The sequence below is a fragment of the Anolis sagrei genome, chromosome 1, assembly GCF_037176765.1.
Source record: "Anolis sagrei isolate rAnoSag1 chromosome 1, rAnoSag1.mat, whole genome shotgun sequence".
Taxonomy (NCBI): domain Eukaryota; kingdom Metazoa; phylum Chordata; class Lepidosauria; order Squamata; family Dactyloidae; genus Anolis; species Anolis sagrei.
The window spans coordinates 222679651-222697161 of NC_090021.1; the positions used below are offsets into that span (position 1 = coordinate 222679651).

Sequence of the window (17511 nt, forward strand, 5' to 3'; positions counted from 1 at the left end):
ACACCAATCTCTCCAATCTTCTCTGTGTTTACAGGCACATAAGCCTTGCTGGCTTCAGTGTTGCTTGATCCCAAGTAGAAAAACACTCTAAATGTGTCATACACAACAGCTATGTTATTAATTAATTTTGATCTCTATAGTTAAGACAGCAATCTAGTGTGAGGCATAATGTTATGCAAAATTGTCTCTGGCACATGGAAAGTTCAGTCGTGTACCTTTGGCTTAGTATCAAATTAAAGGCCTCCAGACATCCGTTTGAAAGAACTTAGAACAGCCAAAACATACTGTAGATGTGAGGGAGATTAGTCTGATGGGCACCCAATTCTGTCTCTTGATTTTTTCCTTTCTTTTTCAAGAACATGTTTTGTTGAGTGAAATCCTGCCAGGGCATCCAAATCCAGACTTCTGCCAAATCAGGCCTCCTTTTAACCACAGCCACTTGGGTGGTCTAGCACTAGACAGAAGTATGCAGAATCTTTCAAACCACATGGTCTAATTCTAATTGAGTTGACTCATCTTCTCCTTCTTTCCAATCTTTTGCAGCTTGGAGCTGTGTGAAGTTCTTCTGGAGAAGACTGTACTCTTCAGTGTTTGACTGATGGCATAAATATGAAGTGAAGCATGGTTTGAAGAGATGATGTCTCTTCTGTCCATTCTGTTGGCCAACTTTACCAAAGAAGAGACAGCAATTACACCTGCCCAATGATCTAAAGTGGATTTATCACTTTCACTCAGTATGTACACATTTCAATGTGGCAAAATATTACACCCCATCATTGGCATTTCAGAATAATATGTGAAATCAGGTTGTAAGATCTCACTCTCTAAAAGATTGATGCTGTATTGTTTTACAGAAAAGTGTGGGCAAGCTTGGAGTTTAACATTTTATTTTTTAAAAAATTATTTTTATTTAGAATATGTGCTCCCTAGAGTGGAGCATGATAGAAATTTAATTTTAAAAGGAACTAATTCCATTTATTACATTACTTCTTGTATTAGTTTTCACTTTTTCCTGGTTTTTATTATATGGGGAAACACTTTAGAATGGTATAAAACTTGAAAAAATCCACTCAAAATGCTCCTAACATTTCTAAAAATTCTTAAAATATGTATGCAAATTAGTTAGAGACTCCAACCTATTACACTAATATTATTTTCACTTGATACACTGCTTTGGAAATATAATTCTGTTGCACCCTTGTTACAAAATGTAGGTTATTAAAAGCAATTATATTACTTATATCTGTGAATTTCTGAGTAGCTTACAGTTAGTTTTAGGCATGAATTTAGTACATATTAGTAATGTGCACCCAAGAGTCAAATACAGACACTGTATGGAATCAGAGAATCATAATTGCTATGTGTTTTCAAAATACCAGGGACTGAAAACAAGTAATACTTCATAGTTCTATATGAGTTTTGATTGATTAAACTACTATATCTATTCTAGATTGCTGGTTCAGATTCAGCCAATAGCGTCCCGTGCACGTAGCACTTTTCCTGGAAGTTAGGAAGCTTTGCTGCCAGGAAAACATGTTAAGTTTTGCAATTGGATTGGCATGTCTTGCACCTTGACTATAAAGTGGAGTTCACCCGCCCATGGTGTAATCAAACCATATCTATCACAATTTTGAATGCATGACTGCTCGTGCCAAGAATGCATTTCCAATAAAAAGTGAATCTCTTTGCCTTGGGTGAAAACCTGGTTTCCTGTCAATAATCTGCTAATGATGTTTCTTTCCTCTACATAGAAAAACAACAGGACCAACAGGAATAATGACAATAGTAACAATCAGAGGAAGAATTAGGAGAATGTCTTCAGAAGATGAGGGAAGGACCCTAACACTGGAAGCCCATCCTTTATTGCATTTATCTTTTGTTTACTGACATGCGATTATATCTTCTTTTGACATGTTCGTGTATTTGGTAACAAATTGTCATTTGCCTAAATCCGGGTTCCTCAAACTTAGGCCTGTGGGCCGGATGTGGCCCTACAATGTTATTTGCCCAGTCCCTGCCCTATACTTTAGACTTACTGTCACCCTAAGTCTGAAACAAAGGCACAGGATAACAACAATCTAATTAACCTGACTATCTCATAAGCCAAAATCAGGCACACACTTCCCAATGAAATGTATGTTAGTTAAAACTGTTCTTCATTTTAAATATTGTATCGTTTTTTCATTTCTTTTGCACTATAAATAAGATATGTGGAGTGTGCATAGGAATTCATTTATATTTTTATCAAACTATATTCTGGCTCCTGACAGCCTGCGAGACCGTGAACCGGCCCTCGGCTTAAAATGTTTGAGAATCCCTGGTTTAAATGTTATGCATTTTAGTCTTTCTTTTGTTATTAACCACTATGGGCACTTGCTGTGGAAACAGGACATATATGGACAGTGTGATTTTAGTATTGAATGAAATGGTTTTAAATGCTTAATATGTATTAATTTTAATTTAATTTTATGTTAATGTTATTGGAATGATATGTATTTTAAGGCATTGAATAACTGCCTATATGTAAGCCATCTTGAATCCCCTTCGGGGTAGAGAAAGGCTGGTTATAAGTAGGGTAAATAAATAAACATATAACCAAAATCAAGTGAATGTACTGGTAGTAGTGGAACAGAGAAAGGGTGGGGGTGGGTGGGTAGGGTTAGATCCAATAGGAGGAGATCAGTACTAAAAAAATACACCTGTGGTCAATGAACATATTTTCATGCACGTTACTGAAGAGATGTTTTGGCTTCGAAACGTTTTATAGTTTACACTGCCCGGCCTCTTTAAATTTGTTGGCTTTTTCAGTTGGTCTTCCTGCATTTACCAGTCCAGTCCTCTTGGTATTTTAGTTCAGCAGAATGTTTTAGATAGACAAAATTAATCTGGAAGAGTTGACAGTTAAGGTGACTCTATCACAGGGTTTACTTGGCAATATTTTTTCAGTAGATAGTTATACCGACTTGCCCAGGGTCACCCTGTGTATTTCATGGGTGAGAAGGTATTCTAACCCTGTTCGCCAGTGTTGTAGTCCAGCTCCATACACCATGCTGGCTCAACAACCTTTCAATGCCTTTACTGTTTGCTAGTTTGGATCATTGTTGACTTTCTTTTTTGTCTGCTTTTCAACACCCCTTTCTTTTTGTATTACTCTAAGCTGCAATCATTTTATTTTCTCTGCTTTTATATTGATCAATGTTTCAACTATACACAAGTAATTTGTAAGCAAAGATACTTTCTTGGACTTATGAAGAAGATTCAAGATATTTCTTTCTCTGCTATCTCCAGTTTGGTTGGGTGGGCATAGGACTGCTTGTTGCTCAACTTCTGCCTTGCTAATATAGATTTATGGAATGACTGACAATGCGATTGGAAAATGATTTTAGAAATGAGATGGTGAGGATTTATTTTCATTGCTACAGAGATCTAGCATTATCTTGCATATATTCCATCATTTTTAACAAGGTGTTTTTATTTGTGTGAAAGTTTAGTGCACACAGTACCCAATCACATGGACAAAATAAAAGGGAAGTGTGATGAAAACTGACTTCACATCCCATCCCATCAGGTAAGCAAAGGGGTTATCACTATAGAATTTGTCAATACAACAATTTCTGAGTGACGGTTAGAAACAATAGAGAAGTATGAAATGGGTTTCTCCAAAATGAGCAGAAGGTTGAGGTGAACATGAAAGCCAAGAGTTATCAGATTCTGGTTTGCTTCACTATTTTGTTGACTCATTGACAAGCTTCATTCCTGGTTGTCTGATTAACTCTTACTATCATCATATTCCTAATCTTTCAACAGAGAAACAGAATAGCTGGAATTATAAGTAGCTATTACACAGTGTGAGATTACAGAGGCATCTGTGACTATAAGGGGCTTTCTCCAACCACTAATGGCAGGATTATTGTGATCCTTTCTATTGCATGTTGACCTTGAACTTAAAAAACAAAGCAAATCACATTTATTTAGACTGCCTTGTAGTCTTCTGGGATAGACTTAGGGTCATGTTAGCTGTATATTTATACTTCCAGTATATTTTATCGTACTGTTTTTATTATTTTAAAAATATTGTAAACCACTCAGAACCCATGGAAGAGTTATAAAAATAAATAAATGAAAAAGGGTCTCCGTCAATGGGCTACCAAAGAGCTACTACAACAATGACAGAGCTGAGACACAGCTCAATAAATACTACATAATAATGGAAACTACAAATGATTGCTTCTTTTCCCCTTCATTCTATAAATCCTTGCATGAAGGACTACTGGAAGATGTGTGTGTGTGTGTGTATGTGTGTGTGATTTCTCTTCAATCCTCCATTATTGTTACTCCTTTTTTAAGCAAACAAAAGAAGCAGTGGTTATGGTCTATCAAAGCTACAGACACTTCTAGTTTACTACCAATATAACAATATTCATGGGTGCTCTAGGGATATAAAAATCTCTCCATTTGAATTTCAGAACATTTTTCTGAATTCCGCCTGTGTTTTGTTCCATTCTTTGTTTCATGTATGAATGTGAGGCTTGATTATTTTTTCAGCATAGCATTTTGTGCATATTTTGATATGCACTTTTCTGAACATGTGCATTTCTGATTTTTTGTAATGCATTTTCATTAAAAATGCATTGACTCAAGTGTCTTTGTATGCTTTTTTTTTCAAAACCACACATTTTGACTTGTGTTCACTGATACCTTTGTAATTAAAAATAGGGTGAATTTTGTCATTGTCCCAGTGATGAGGAGCTGAAAAATAGGAGCACATTTTTACAAGTAACTTTGGAGAACATGAATTGGATAAAATAATTATTTTATTTAGATAAGTCAATTAATATGCTAATATTTGTCTATCCCCAGGTTTCCCTTCTAGAAATCCTGGACCTGTACATTAAGGAGGTCTGTGTCAAAGAGCTCTAGCCTCCCTTTGATAAGTAGAACAACCAGGCCCACCTGGGAAGGGGGAATGATGGTTAAAGTAGTGTAGATATCTTGTGTCTAATGTCAGCTTCACAGAAAACCCAAGTGAGGGATGTATATTTCACAAGACATTATAAGTCTGGCTGGAGAGGTACATGAAAACAGCTCTGGGATCATTCAGTCACTAGCTTTGAGTCTTCTGCTATGAAGATGCAAAGAACCATTGATCAAAAGAAGCCCATAGACTTAAAAAACAAAATCCTGTAGAAAAGTACATAAGAGTGGCCACCGAAGCTTTGTTCGAATGTGTGTTATGAAGTAAAACCAATTTATGAGCTTCCTTCTATAAAAAATGACCTTTAAGTCAGGTGTGCCCCTTAAAAATTTAGCCCTAGAGACTTGTTGATAGAAAAGTCTAGTTTTGATTGAACGGACTACACACAAAAAACTACAGACATAAAATCTTCAAGGAACATCTAAGTGCACAAGGCGACATGCTAACAGCAGCCTAATTAGTCATATAGAAAGTTCTATTTATCCTCACACACCAAGTTTAGAAGACCACCTCAACACAGGCATCATACAAGAAATTGAAAACAGTAATGCACGAAGGCTTGAACCCCTGTTCTTGGAAAGGATTAGTCAGAACAGTAAAATGGAAGCAATCAAAAAGGAAAGCTGGGCAGAATTTGGGCAGTGCCTTTAAAAAACTAATGTTAAGGTCATGTTGAAGACATTCAAAACTGAGCAATTATAGAATGACGATTTTATAGCTAAAGCATCATTCTGCCACTATTCAGCTATTGACATTTTATTATATTAGTTCTTCTTTATTGCCACTTTGCAAACTGGACCGAGGCAATATAAACTGTCCACTGAAGATAGAAAAGGACAAAATAACATGTCATTGAGGGAGAGTAACAATTACATTGGATACATTGGTGTAGAAATGTCCTGTTCTAAAATTATTTCAAAACGTGTACTAATGTGATATTTTTACCTGCAGATAAAGATATCAGATTACTAAAGATTAATAACAATTTGTGTTGCAGCTATTTTTCTTCAGCTGGGAAAAGTGAAACAAGTTCCTGATTTTTCTGAAATCAGTTGAAAAGAGAAAAGCTCAACATTGTGAATATTTGTAAAGAAAATACAAGGAATTACCAGAGTAAATGATATATAATCTGGAAACTCTTTCAAATCACTATCATGTAGATGCAAGATCTACCGCTGAATTGATTTTTGTTGATACAGATCATAAAACCACTATCTCCAAAGTCTATTTCATAAGATCAATTCATTTCAGCTTTGTGTTATTTCCACCTTTTGAGACAATCTGACAAACTTGTCAACCAGCTCAAATACTTTGGAAATTATCCAGATATAATGAGAAAAGGATTTGAAGAAAAGAGTTTTAAAGGTTCATTTGATTAAAAATAATTAGAACCTGACCTGAAACACTTTCCAAGATACGCAACATGCATCTATTTCACTGATGGCATTTAACAACTGAATTGGTTCAAGCTCATATACATCCTGACCTCTGGTGTGACCGTGAGATCAGAGGAGCATCCATTTCCCTTTTTGGTCCAACCCAGTTTGTTGTTTTCTCTGAACCACGACAAATTGTGGTTAGTAAATGTATATGCTCCTGATCTCCAGATTGGGGGAGAAGAAGAAAAACAGGAGTTGTGGAAGGATCATTCACACACCACTAAGCTATACTTTGCTGTTATGTCAGAATCAGATCATTGAGGCAAGATGACATACTGATACTGAGAAGTAATAGTACATGGTAACCTCACACTATATTACTTCATATGACAAATTTGACACACGGTCATGCTTCCATGGAAAATTTTGTCTTCATGTAAAACTTGAAGTGCAGACATGTTCTATAAAGTTCATTGGTGCATGCATCCATCTTCACTCTTTGCCTTGAGAGGTAAAACTTGGCCATGTGGCAGCTAGTGGTTTGCATGTCAAAGAGATAGTGAATTAAATCTGGGTTTTTGTTTAGACTTCAAAGGAGCATGGTGTATTCTAGCCTCAAGATAGGTTCAGAATCTTAGGTAGGTCGATTGAAGTTAAGACAAAAATCTTGTGCGAATTCACAATTACACAGATTGATAATGAATCTTATGGGTGTTTACTCAGAAGTAGGCCCACTGCCTTCTAGGAATCATACATTGCAATGTGTTTAAACCTTTCTGTTAACCGCCTCTCAAAGGTCAATAGGCTGCTTCAGGTAATATGCTTCTCCAGTCTCATTGTAAATGTATATGCTGAGAGGAATTAGTCCAAAGCAAACATATCAGGTTTGGCACAGTGTGTTTGACTGTTCAGAAATTACAGAAGAAGGTGATGAATAACATTTCCCCTCTGCCCCCTTTTCCCTTACCTGCTTCACAGAGATGAAAGTATAGAAATGTCACATCTAAAGCTGCCTTAAGGCAGAATAAGCCACCCGTTTTATTTTGCTTCTTCACAGCAGTTGAATGTTGGGACTTGCTGACACTTGAGGCTGAACTCCAAGCAATGGGGTGTGGCATGGGATCATATCTGAACATCAGCACATTTGCTCAGGGGCAACTAATCCTTAGCAATATCTATAGGAACTGGTTCCTTGTTCCGGAAGTTATGCTTCATAGTAAAGTAAGGCATTGTGGAATCAACTTGTTGGGTTGTTTGCCTTAACTGTTGTATGGAAAGATACACCCAGAGGTGGAGCTAGAATTATCCTTTGAGCTCATTTGCTTTGATATTTGTCCCTCTTGTTTCTTGGGCACCTTGGTGCCCTTTATATGTGTTGGATTTCAACTCCCATAATCTCCAGCCAGTTTGATAGATGATGGGAACTGTTGTCCAATACTTCCAGAAAGGCACCAAATCGAGGAAACTACGGTGAGGAATAATGTATTTAAAAAAGCTAGGCAGAAGGTATTGGTGGGCAAAATATCTGTTGCAAAGATTTTCCATTTTCCTCTAGGCGAGGGAAAAGATACATCAAGTCCTGTACTTACTCTCGCTGCTGGCTTGTCTACTAGGGATAAAATGGCATAGAGACCATTCTACATTGCAGAATTGTAGCAGTTGGACACCACTTTTACTGCCATGGCTCCATCACATGGAATCCTGGGATTTGTAATTTGTTGTGTCACCAGAGCTCTGACAGAAAAGGGTAAATATCTGACAAAACTACAAACCCCAAAATTCCATAGCACTGAACCATGGCAGTGAAAATGGTGTCAAAATGTCATAATTCTGCAGCGTAAGTACAGCCTTAGACACAGAGAGACCTTATATGGCAGTGTAGACTCATATAACACAGTTCAATGCAGTTAAACTGCATTGTATGGCAGTGTAGATGGGGTCTGAATGTCCTTTGTGAAACAAAAGTAACTAACCTGGACTGATCACGGCACTCTTTTTCTGGCTTTTGCACTGTGCATTATCCCTTTTCATTGAGGAGGGCATACTGAGGTGTGTTTGCCTGCTACCTTTATTATTCTAGAATAACAACAACAACAACAAGTTTATTTTTATACCCCGCCTCCATCTCCCCGAAGGGACTTGGGGCAGCTTTCAAAGGAACAAGCCCACAGAGCACAGAATTAAAATGTAATGCAATTAAATAAAAACAAAATCAAAGCAAATAGAAACATATCACAATAGTGTTTTCAATCTAAAGAATGGATTTCTCTAAAAAGATTATTTCTTTTCCTAACACCTGTTTCTGCTCCACTTGATTCTTGTAGCTTCATTCTCCTAAGGTGGGCATTCTCACTGCTGCTGAAAAGAGAAAAAAGCATCCTATTGAGATTCTTTCTAATCAGAATCTCTGCATCCAAGCTATCAAACTTAAGGTGGGTCTCTGCCTGCCTTCCTTTTATGTGGGCACATTGGCAAAGCTGTTTTACTGAACTAGGCAAGGTGGGAAGAGAATTTGAGGGCTCCCCTCCAACCCCATACTATGCAATCCTACTTCTGTGTAGATCCGTCTGTTTAACAACAGCAGTGCTGAGGCTGCATCCTTAAACATGTCAGGACATCAACCTAACAACAATGCTACCTTTCTTGTTTCATTTCATAGAGTCTGTCAACTTTTAACCGCAGGAAAGAAGATGCTTTGAAGAAGTCTCTTGCTAAGTCAAGATCTTGCATGGAGTTTATCCAGGTTAGCCCGCAGGGCTCAAGGACTGTCAGCAGGTTTGTTTGAAAAAAAGCTGAGTTGGGGATTTTTCTTTCAAAGTTTCCTGGGAAGGGGGCAACCAACTTCACATCAGAATGAAATTCATATTAGCATTGAGAGAACGCCTATCATCACATCGGTGAATCTGGAAATAAATGGATTTATCTGCTATGGTTATGAAGGTATACAGTTTATACATCGAGCTGCCCTGAGTTCCAGTTTTTGGAAAATGGGGATATAAATGTGATGGTAATGAAAACAGCAACAGTGACTGTATTTGACTCAGATATGATGTAACATTATTTGGTGCTGCTATACTTCTCATTTTCAATTTGTCTGTTCTCTCCATGGTAAGACAATTAATTAATTACATGTGCTTCACACTTTTTTTTTTTGCTAAAAATCATGGTGATTAAAATAACTTAAGTACAGGTAAAGGTTTTCCCTTGACATTAAGTCTAGTATGTCCAGCTCTGGCGTGGTGGTGCTCATCTCTATTTCTAAGCTGAAGAGCCGGCATTGTCCATAGACACCTCCTAGGTCATGTGGCTGGCATAACTGCATGGAGTGCCGTTACCTTCCCGCCGGAGTGGGACCTATTGATCTACTCACATTTGCATGTTTTCAAACTGCTAGGTTGGCAGAAGCGGGAGCTCACACTGCTCCCTGAATTTGAACCACTGACCTTTTAGTCAGCAAGTTCAGCAGCTCAGAGATTTAACCTGCTGTGCCACTGGGGGCTGCTAAAAATAACACAAAAATAAAAACCTTGAAAACAAGTAAAATCATAACTAAAACTAATAAAAATAAACAAACTGAGCATGTTTGTTACTTGATGGTTATTTTCTTGGAGCTTGACATATTGTGTGTGTGCATGCGCACCCAGCTTTCAATTCAGATTAAATAGTGAAGATACACATGGCTAAAAAAACAAACTAAGGCTTTATTAAGGATAAGAAAATTATTGAAGGCAACTAAGCTAACTCTGAGCTGAGCTAATTTTCACTTTTAGTAAAACTGAGAGAATTAGAGAAGAGACAATAAGCTCTCTAAAAATATAAGTTTACATCTCTGAGAGGTAAGGGTAGTAGATAAGAAATGAAGGTTTGGGAATAACTGAAAGCTGCTTATTCCGACCGATATTACTTTTTCTAAGACATCTTTAACTCTTTAAGTGATGAGTGTTCAGCTGGCCTCCCATATTCATGGGTTCTACATCCACTGATTCAATCAAACACAGCTCTTTAAAAAACAAATAAAAATCCAACCTGAATTTGCATTATGCTGAGATGTAGGCAAGCATGCCTTGCTGCAGGCTCTTGCCATTTCACAGACCTTCAGCCTCTCTCTGGCACTTACTTGGTCTGTTCACTATTTTATATAAGGGATACCATTTTGCCACACCATTGTATATAATGAGTCTTGAATATCCACAGATTTTGATATTCAAGAGGGGATACTGAGGACCATTGATAGTTGTATCCCAGCCTACTTCAGTGAGTAAGCCAACATAAAAACCAAAGCTCATCTGACTACAGATGACTATCTGAGTTCAGATGGGCTGTAGAGCTCCAAGGTACAATTGCAGCATGAGGAATCTGGTCTGTGCTCCTGGACAGCCTGTCAGTCGAAAGCCACAATACTGGGCAAGATGGAACAGATATTTCACACTGTAGAGGGTGAATTCTATGCCTATAACATACTTTTATTTGATGTCAAATACTGTAACACACTATTTGTCTAACACACTGCAGTTGCCACTGTACAACAGGAATGTTTCTCCAGATATTTTGAAATAGATCTCCCCCACTTCATAACTGGTCATGCTAGCAGGGTCTGATAGGTTACAAGATATAATATCTGCAATGCCAAAGATGCGACACATTGCCTTTGCAGTCCCATCCTTGCCTAGGGAGATTTCATACAAGGGTTGAATGAAAAGTAATGCAGACATAATCCTTAGAATGTGCTCTTTAACTACCACTATTCACTTTTCCACATAATCACCAGACAACTGGATACATTTCTGTGAACGATGAACAAGTTTTCTGAAGCAGTCACGGAAGAAGTCGACACTCTGTTTCTGCAACCAGCGTCTCACAGTTCTCTCAATGTCTTCATCAGAAGCATAATGATGTCCCTGCAGATCTTCTTTCATTATCGGGAACAGATGGAAATCATACGGTGCTAAATCTGGACTGTATGGAGGATGCCATACGGTGGTGAGATGTAGTCTCTGAAGTTCTGCTGTGTACCCATTGTGCACAGATCTTCCAATAGCCAAGCAAAGCAATAATGTGACCCACACGTTTTTGTGAAATGCCAATTATGCTTGAAATTTGTCTCTGAGTGATACAACGATTGTCCTGAATCAATCTGTCAACCTTTGCTTGTGAAACTCGGTGGTTGCTGTCATAGGATGTCCAACTCTTTGTCACATAAGTCAGATGTTCCCACCTCAACATCTTTAAACTTACTCGCCCAATGATGCACAGTACTCACATCAACACAATCACCATAACAGCTTGCATTCTCTGATGAATCTCCTTTGGGGTGACACCTTCTGCTGTCAAGAATTCAATGACTGCACATTGCTTAAGTCACATTGACCGACCGTCTGCGCAGGGTTCCATACTTTGCACTTTAACAACACAACTGTTCAGTGCTAAGGCTTCCTGCCAAAATGGAACTGTAGAGGAGAGTCTACTGTACAAGCCATTACCTGCTGCATACCAATACTGCCATCTGTTGAAAAGTTACAAAGGTGGAGACATTACTTTTCATTCAACCCTTGTAAAATCATGTCGTAGGACATTACAGCTATGCAAATCTGTTTACTTGTCAACCAGTTGCAAAGGCAGCCTGAGATTATTTCACCCATTGAAACATGCCCTCTGTGGATTTCATTGATTTACAAGGTCACTGTATCAGTAAACAACTACAGAGAGCAACTTTATATATATATATTCATTTACACTCTTTCCTCTCTTCCATCTTTGGTCGGAACCCTGCTGATGCCTTCCTCAGCAGCTGTGATGAGCTAACGCCCTCTCTCATTAGGTTATATGCAAACAGTGATGAAAGGGAATGTAGAGCCATGTCACATTGAGCAGTCAGGAAACAAACCTTTGACACAAAGCAGCAGGCAGATAATAAGACGCTGTGGTTGACAACAAATGAGACTACGCTTAATTTGCTGTGCAGTGTTCATGTAATTAGATACATTTGGTGCAGGCAAGAAAGTAGACAGCTAGAATATGGTCATGATGAATTGGGGGACCCTATGTCAGGCACTGATCATATTAATCATAAAGCCCAAGCTTGGTGACTAAATTTCTCTCTTATATATATATATATATATATACACACACACAAACACACACACACACACACACACACAGAGAGAGAGAGAGAGAGAGAGAGAGAGAGAAAGAGACTATACTCTTACATTCTTTCCTCAGGGAAAATATACTACAATTTTTGAAATGAATTTATTTTGAAATGTTATTATTATGATCATACTAGAATGATCACAGGAAATCTATTGAAAAAAATAATACACAGAACTACTTCTGGTCCACAGCTTCACACGGTACAAACCTACTTCTTGCTTATTCCAAATTTATCCACTCAAAAGTTCTGTTGAGATGATGCAGAGCACAGGCAGATTCTCTTTGTGAATCTATCCAGAGGTCTCTCACAAGCTGACGTGTTCACAAGACTGAATCATGTCCAAACGTTTCTAGGTTTTGAGAGAAAAACTGCTGCATCCAATGTATACAGCTGATCCTCTGTATCTATGAATTCTGCATCTATGGCTAGAAAAATATTTTCAAAAATTCATATAGCAAAACTTGAGTTCACCATTTCATATAGGGAACACTATCTTTTTACTCCATTGTATATATGTATCAACAGATTTTGGTATCCACATGGGGTCTTGGAGTCAAACCCCAGCAGATACTAAGGGTCAACTTTTGCTCCAAAAGTCAGACTTCTGGTTGCTATGAAATTAAAAGCTCTTTCTTTCTTTCTTTCTTTCTTTCTTTCTTTCTTTCTTTCTTTCTTTCTTTCTGGTCCTAAACACTTTACCATATGGGTGAATCCTTGATTCTCTAGATGTATGGGGCCACAAATGCCACAATCTCTTGTCACTAGCTGTGTTGTGTGGACTTCAAGGAAATGGTAAGCAAAAACAAAGTTTATTCCATCCTTGTTTTCACAAGTTCAACAAGTATGCCCATGGGTCTAGCAACTATTCTGTGTCCACAGTTTCTTAAGTAGCCTTCTCAGTTCTGAAACACAACTTGAACATTCACCTCTGAATGAAGGAGACTGAGGTGGTCACCTCAGGCATCTAAAGTTTGAGTGCTATGAAAGGGCAGCAAACGGTTTGTTATTTGATTTAATATTATTGTATTTTTTCCTGCCAAGGAGAGGTACTTGTGGGATTTTCTGCCTCAACTGCCAAACTAAACTTGGCTGGTATAAAGTATGATCCACCTTGAATATGCCTTGCACAGAATCTTGTGTTGGGGTGAAGATACCAGCTCGACAATGTCACAAGTTTGGCTTTCATGAAGTGCCCAGGTGGACAAAGTACAATCTCCCTTGTTTGACTGCAGTGCCGAGACCTTCCTCATCTATGGTGGCTTGGATTGAAGGGAGTTGCAGCTCAACAATACTTGAAATCTCACACTTTGCTCATCTGCAAGCTTCTTCAGTTGGGGGGGGGGGGGGACACAATTCTCCTGACTTATCTCCTTAGATATCTCTATCTGTGATGTGCCCTTGGCTACTTCCTAGCCAGCTTTTCCTGTAAGTACACTGAGGAGCCTGTTCTTAAGTTGTTTTCAGTCTGGAACCAGCAAAAGCCACACTCTTTACTCTCCATGCTACATCATCTGCCAAGGAGACAGAGAAAGTCTCTGAGTTCTAATTCAGGAAGTGCTTTGCTTCTTGCTAGGTGCTGTCCAGTAGCAAAAGTAAACTCAATTTTTATGTCACATAGGGAAGTATTAAGTTAGAAACAACATTTTCCTTTTCAAAACACCTTGGCTGTCACATTATAGCTGTTAAATAATAAACTTGGTTAAATAAACCTGTGTGTGTTTCAGTCCAGGAGTGAAATTCTATTAATCGCATCTCACCCCATGATAGAAGTCTTTCCCCTTAAACTAAGCTGGTTACTAAGAAATTGTACAGAGACCCTCTGGAGAGTTGGGTAGTCTTGATAATCTAAGTAGACCTTTCAACCAAAGCAACAACCCAAACTAGTTGTCAATTTAGCTATTGATAATAGCTATTTCAAGTCTCTTTAGCAATTATTTATTTTGAATATAAGACACACAAACACCCACACAACTTCGTGTCAAAAGGCATTTGCACAGGAAATTGTTTTTGTTCAAAATACACTTTATCATTTTTTGCATGCAAGTGATTTTTTTTTTGCAAACAATATCTCCAGATGCTGAAAAATGCCCAAACTCTTGTAATCTCATCCCATGGGAAGAAAGTATTTTGAAAAATGTCATTCTTGGAATGAAACAAGAGAAGAGTGACATCCTTGCTTGCAGATTTGTCACAGCAGAATTCCAAGGGACCCAAGCCATCTCCTTTCACTGAGATTTCAACCAGTCTTGTCACTGGCATTCAGGAAAAAACTGGTGCATTCTTGAGGATAAAACAGCAACAGAAACATTAGCCTTCCTTGCTGCCATCGCTTCCTGTTATGATGCACTTTGTCTTGTGCTTGGTTGCATGTGGATAGAATTGTATGGCACAAAACTTAGCTTCAGAGGCATAAAACAAAAACCTTCCCTTTCCCCAAAGCTGTGAATCCAAGACACAGTTGGAAGAGTTATGTAGCACTAGTTGAATTCCAGCTAACATGGATATCAGAACTATACCAGCATTAGGGTCTTTAGACCTGAATGCCTCACTTCAGGGATGAAAGGAGGGAATCTCAGGGTGAGTGTGCTGCCTTGGAAATTGTATGTATGTATGTACCTGCATTCAAATTACCAGCTGACGTATGGAAACATCATATGTTTCACAGAGTTTTCTTAGGCAAGAACTACTTGGAGGTCATTTAGCCAGGTCTTTCCTCTGAAATATAGCTGAAAGCACCTCTTATTCATTGGAAATCTCCCATCCAAATACTCTGTTTAGATTCCAAGATCAGAAGGGAAATGACACTTTTAGACTATTTATGCATATAGATTTTTCCAGTTTGTTCGACTTTGTTTTATTTTTATTTTGTGTCAGGGCAGCCAGTCAATTATATTACATTTCTAACAGAACAAAGCAAACAAACAGACATAATACAAAATTTGTGAGTTTGGTAGTTGATTAAATGTCCTTTGACCAGTATCTGGCCACTTGGAGTGCTTCTGGTGTTGCTGCAAGAAGGTCCTCCATGGTGCATGTGGATGGGCTCAGGTTGCATTGCAGCAGGTGGTCAGTGGTTTGCTCCTCTCCACATTCGCATGTCGAGGATTCCACTTTGTAGCCCCATTTCTGAAGGTTGGCTCTGCATCTCGTGGTGCCAGAGCGCAGTCTGTTCAGCGCCTTCCAAGTCGCCCAGTCCTCTGTGTGCCCAGGGGGGAGTCTCTCACTTGGTATCAGCCAATGGTTGAGGTTCTGGGTTTGAGCCTGCCACTTTTGGACTCTCACTTGCTGAGGTGTTCCAGCGAGTGTCTCTGTAGATCTTAGAAAACTTTTTCTAGATTTAAGTCATTGACGTGCTGGCTGATACCCAAACAGGGAATGAGCTGGAAATGTCTCTGCCTTGGTCCTTTCACTATTGGCTGATACTTCCCGGCGGATATCAGGTGGTGCAATACCGGCTAAGCAGTGTAATTTCTCCAGTGGTGTAGGGTGCAGACACCCCGTGATAATGCAGCATGTCTCATTAAGAGCCACATCCACTGTTTTAGTGTGGTGAGATGTGTTCCACACTGGGCATGCATACTCAGCAGCAGAGTAGCACAGAGCAAGGGCAGATGTCTTCACTGTATCTGGTTGTGATCCCCAGGTTGTGCCAGTCAGCTTTCATATGATATTGTTTCTAGCACCCACTTTTTGCTTGATGTTCAGGCAATGCTTCTTGTAGGTAAGAGCACAGTCCAGAGTGACTCCCAGGTATTTGGGTGCGCTGCAATGCTCCAGTGGGATTCCCAGGTGATCTTCAGAGCTCGGGATGCTTCTCTGTTCTTGAGAGGAAAGGCACATGTCTGTGTTTTAGATGGGTTGGGGATCAGCTGGTTTTCCCTGTAATAGGCAGTAAGAGCACCTAGAGCTTTGGAAAGCTTCTGTTCTACCATCTCAAAGCTCCCTGCTTGAGCAATAATGGCACGATCATCAGCATAGATGAAACTCTCTGTCCCTTCTGGCAGTGGCTGGTCATTTGTGTAGATGTTGAACATGGATGGAGCAAGCACACTCCCCTGAGGCAGGCCGTTCTTCTGTTTCCGCCATCTACTTCTCTGGCCCTGGAACTCCACAAAAAAGCTCCTGTTTTGTAGCAGGTTTCCTATGAGGCACGTGACTTTGTGTTTTTATTTGAATGGCATCCTCCATGCACTACGCTTAATGACATCACCATGGTCTGTCCCCTAGCACCTTACAAGGAACCACTCCTGGGCCTGAGGTCACATTTCAGGGCCTGGAGTAATTCTAATATGACAAGTCTATTTAAAACATAGACCTCTGGGTCTATACATTTTCTGGAAAGAATCAGCTAAAAGATTGTATTAAAATGCATTCATTCAGGCAATTTTTTACTTTCTTACTTATTGATTTATAGCCCACCTTTCTCCCAAAACAGATGCTAAAGAACTGTCATCTTCAGGAGACTATTTTAGTTTTACCAAGTTTTTTTAAAAATATGCTTATGTTATGGCACTATGTCACTTTGTTAAATTAGATAGATAGATAGATAGATAGATAGATAGATAGATAGATAGATAGAAAAAAGTAGTTAATACATATAAAATCTATACAAAGGTTTTATAACTATGGTCAAGTTTTTATTACTATTGCAAATTCCCCATTGCCTTACACTGTGTTGTTAGGGTATTTTGCTGCAGTAATTGACATGCTAGCCATGCAATGATAAATCTGAGAAAGAGCTATGTGGGACAGCCAATGAAGCACATTTTGTCCCCGGCACAGTGCCTGGTATTTTTTTGGCAACAATGAAGCCAGTTAATGTCCTTTTCAAAGACCTCCACAACTCCCTACTGCATGAAATTGCCCAGCTGTCAGACCTTCAGTCTTGCCTTCATCCTTCACAGCATTTCCTCCTCTCCTTCACAAAAATGGGGATATCCGGAAACAGAGCATTCCAGGAGAGGAGGAAGGGGGAGGACATGCCTCAGCTGCACAACTCTTCATTT

At 38.9% G+C, this 17511-nt stretch overlaps 1 protein-coding gene across 1 annotated transcript in view; it reads right to left on the reverse strand.

Annotated features, from left to right (window-relative positions):
• The window catches only part of GLI2 (GLI family zinc finger 2), a 253158-nt gene that overhangs the window by 75247 nt on the left and 160400 nt on the right, over window positions 1-17511 (reverse strand). The window lies entirely within an intron of this gene.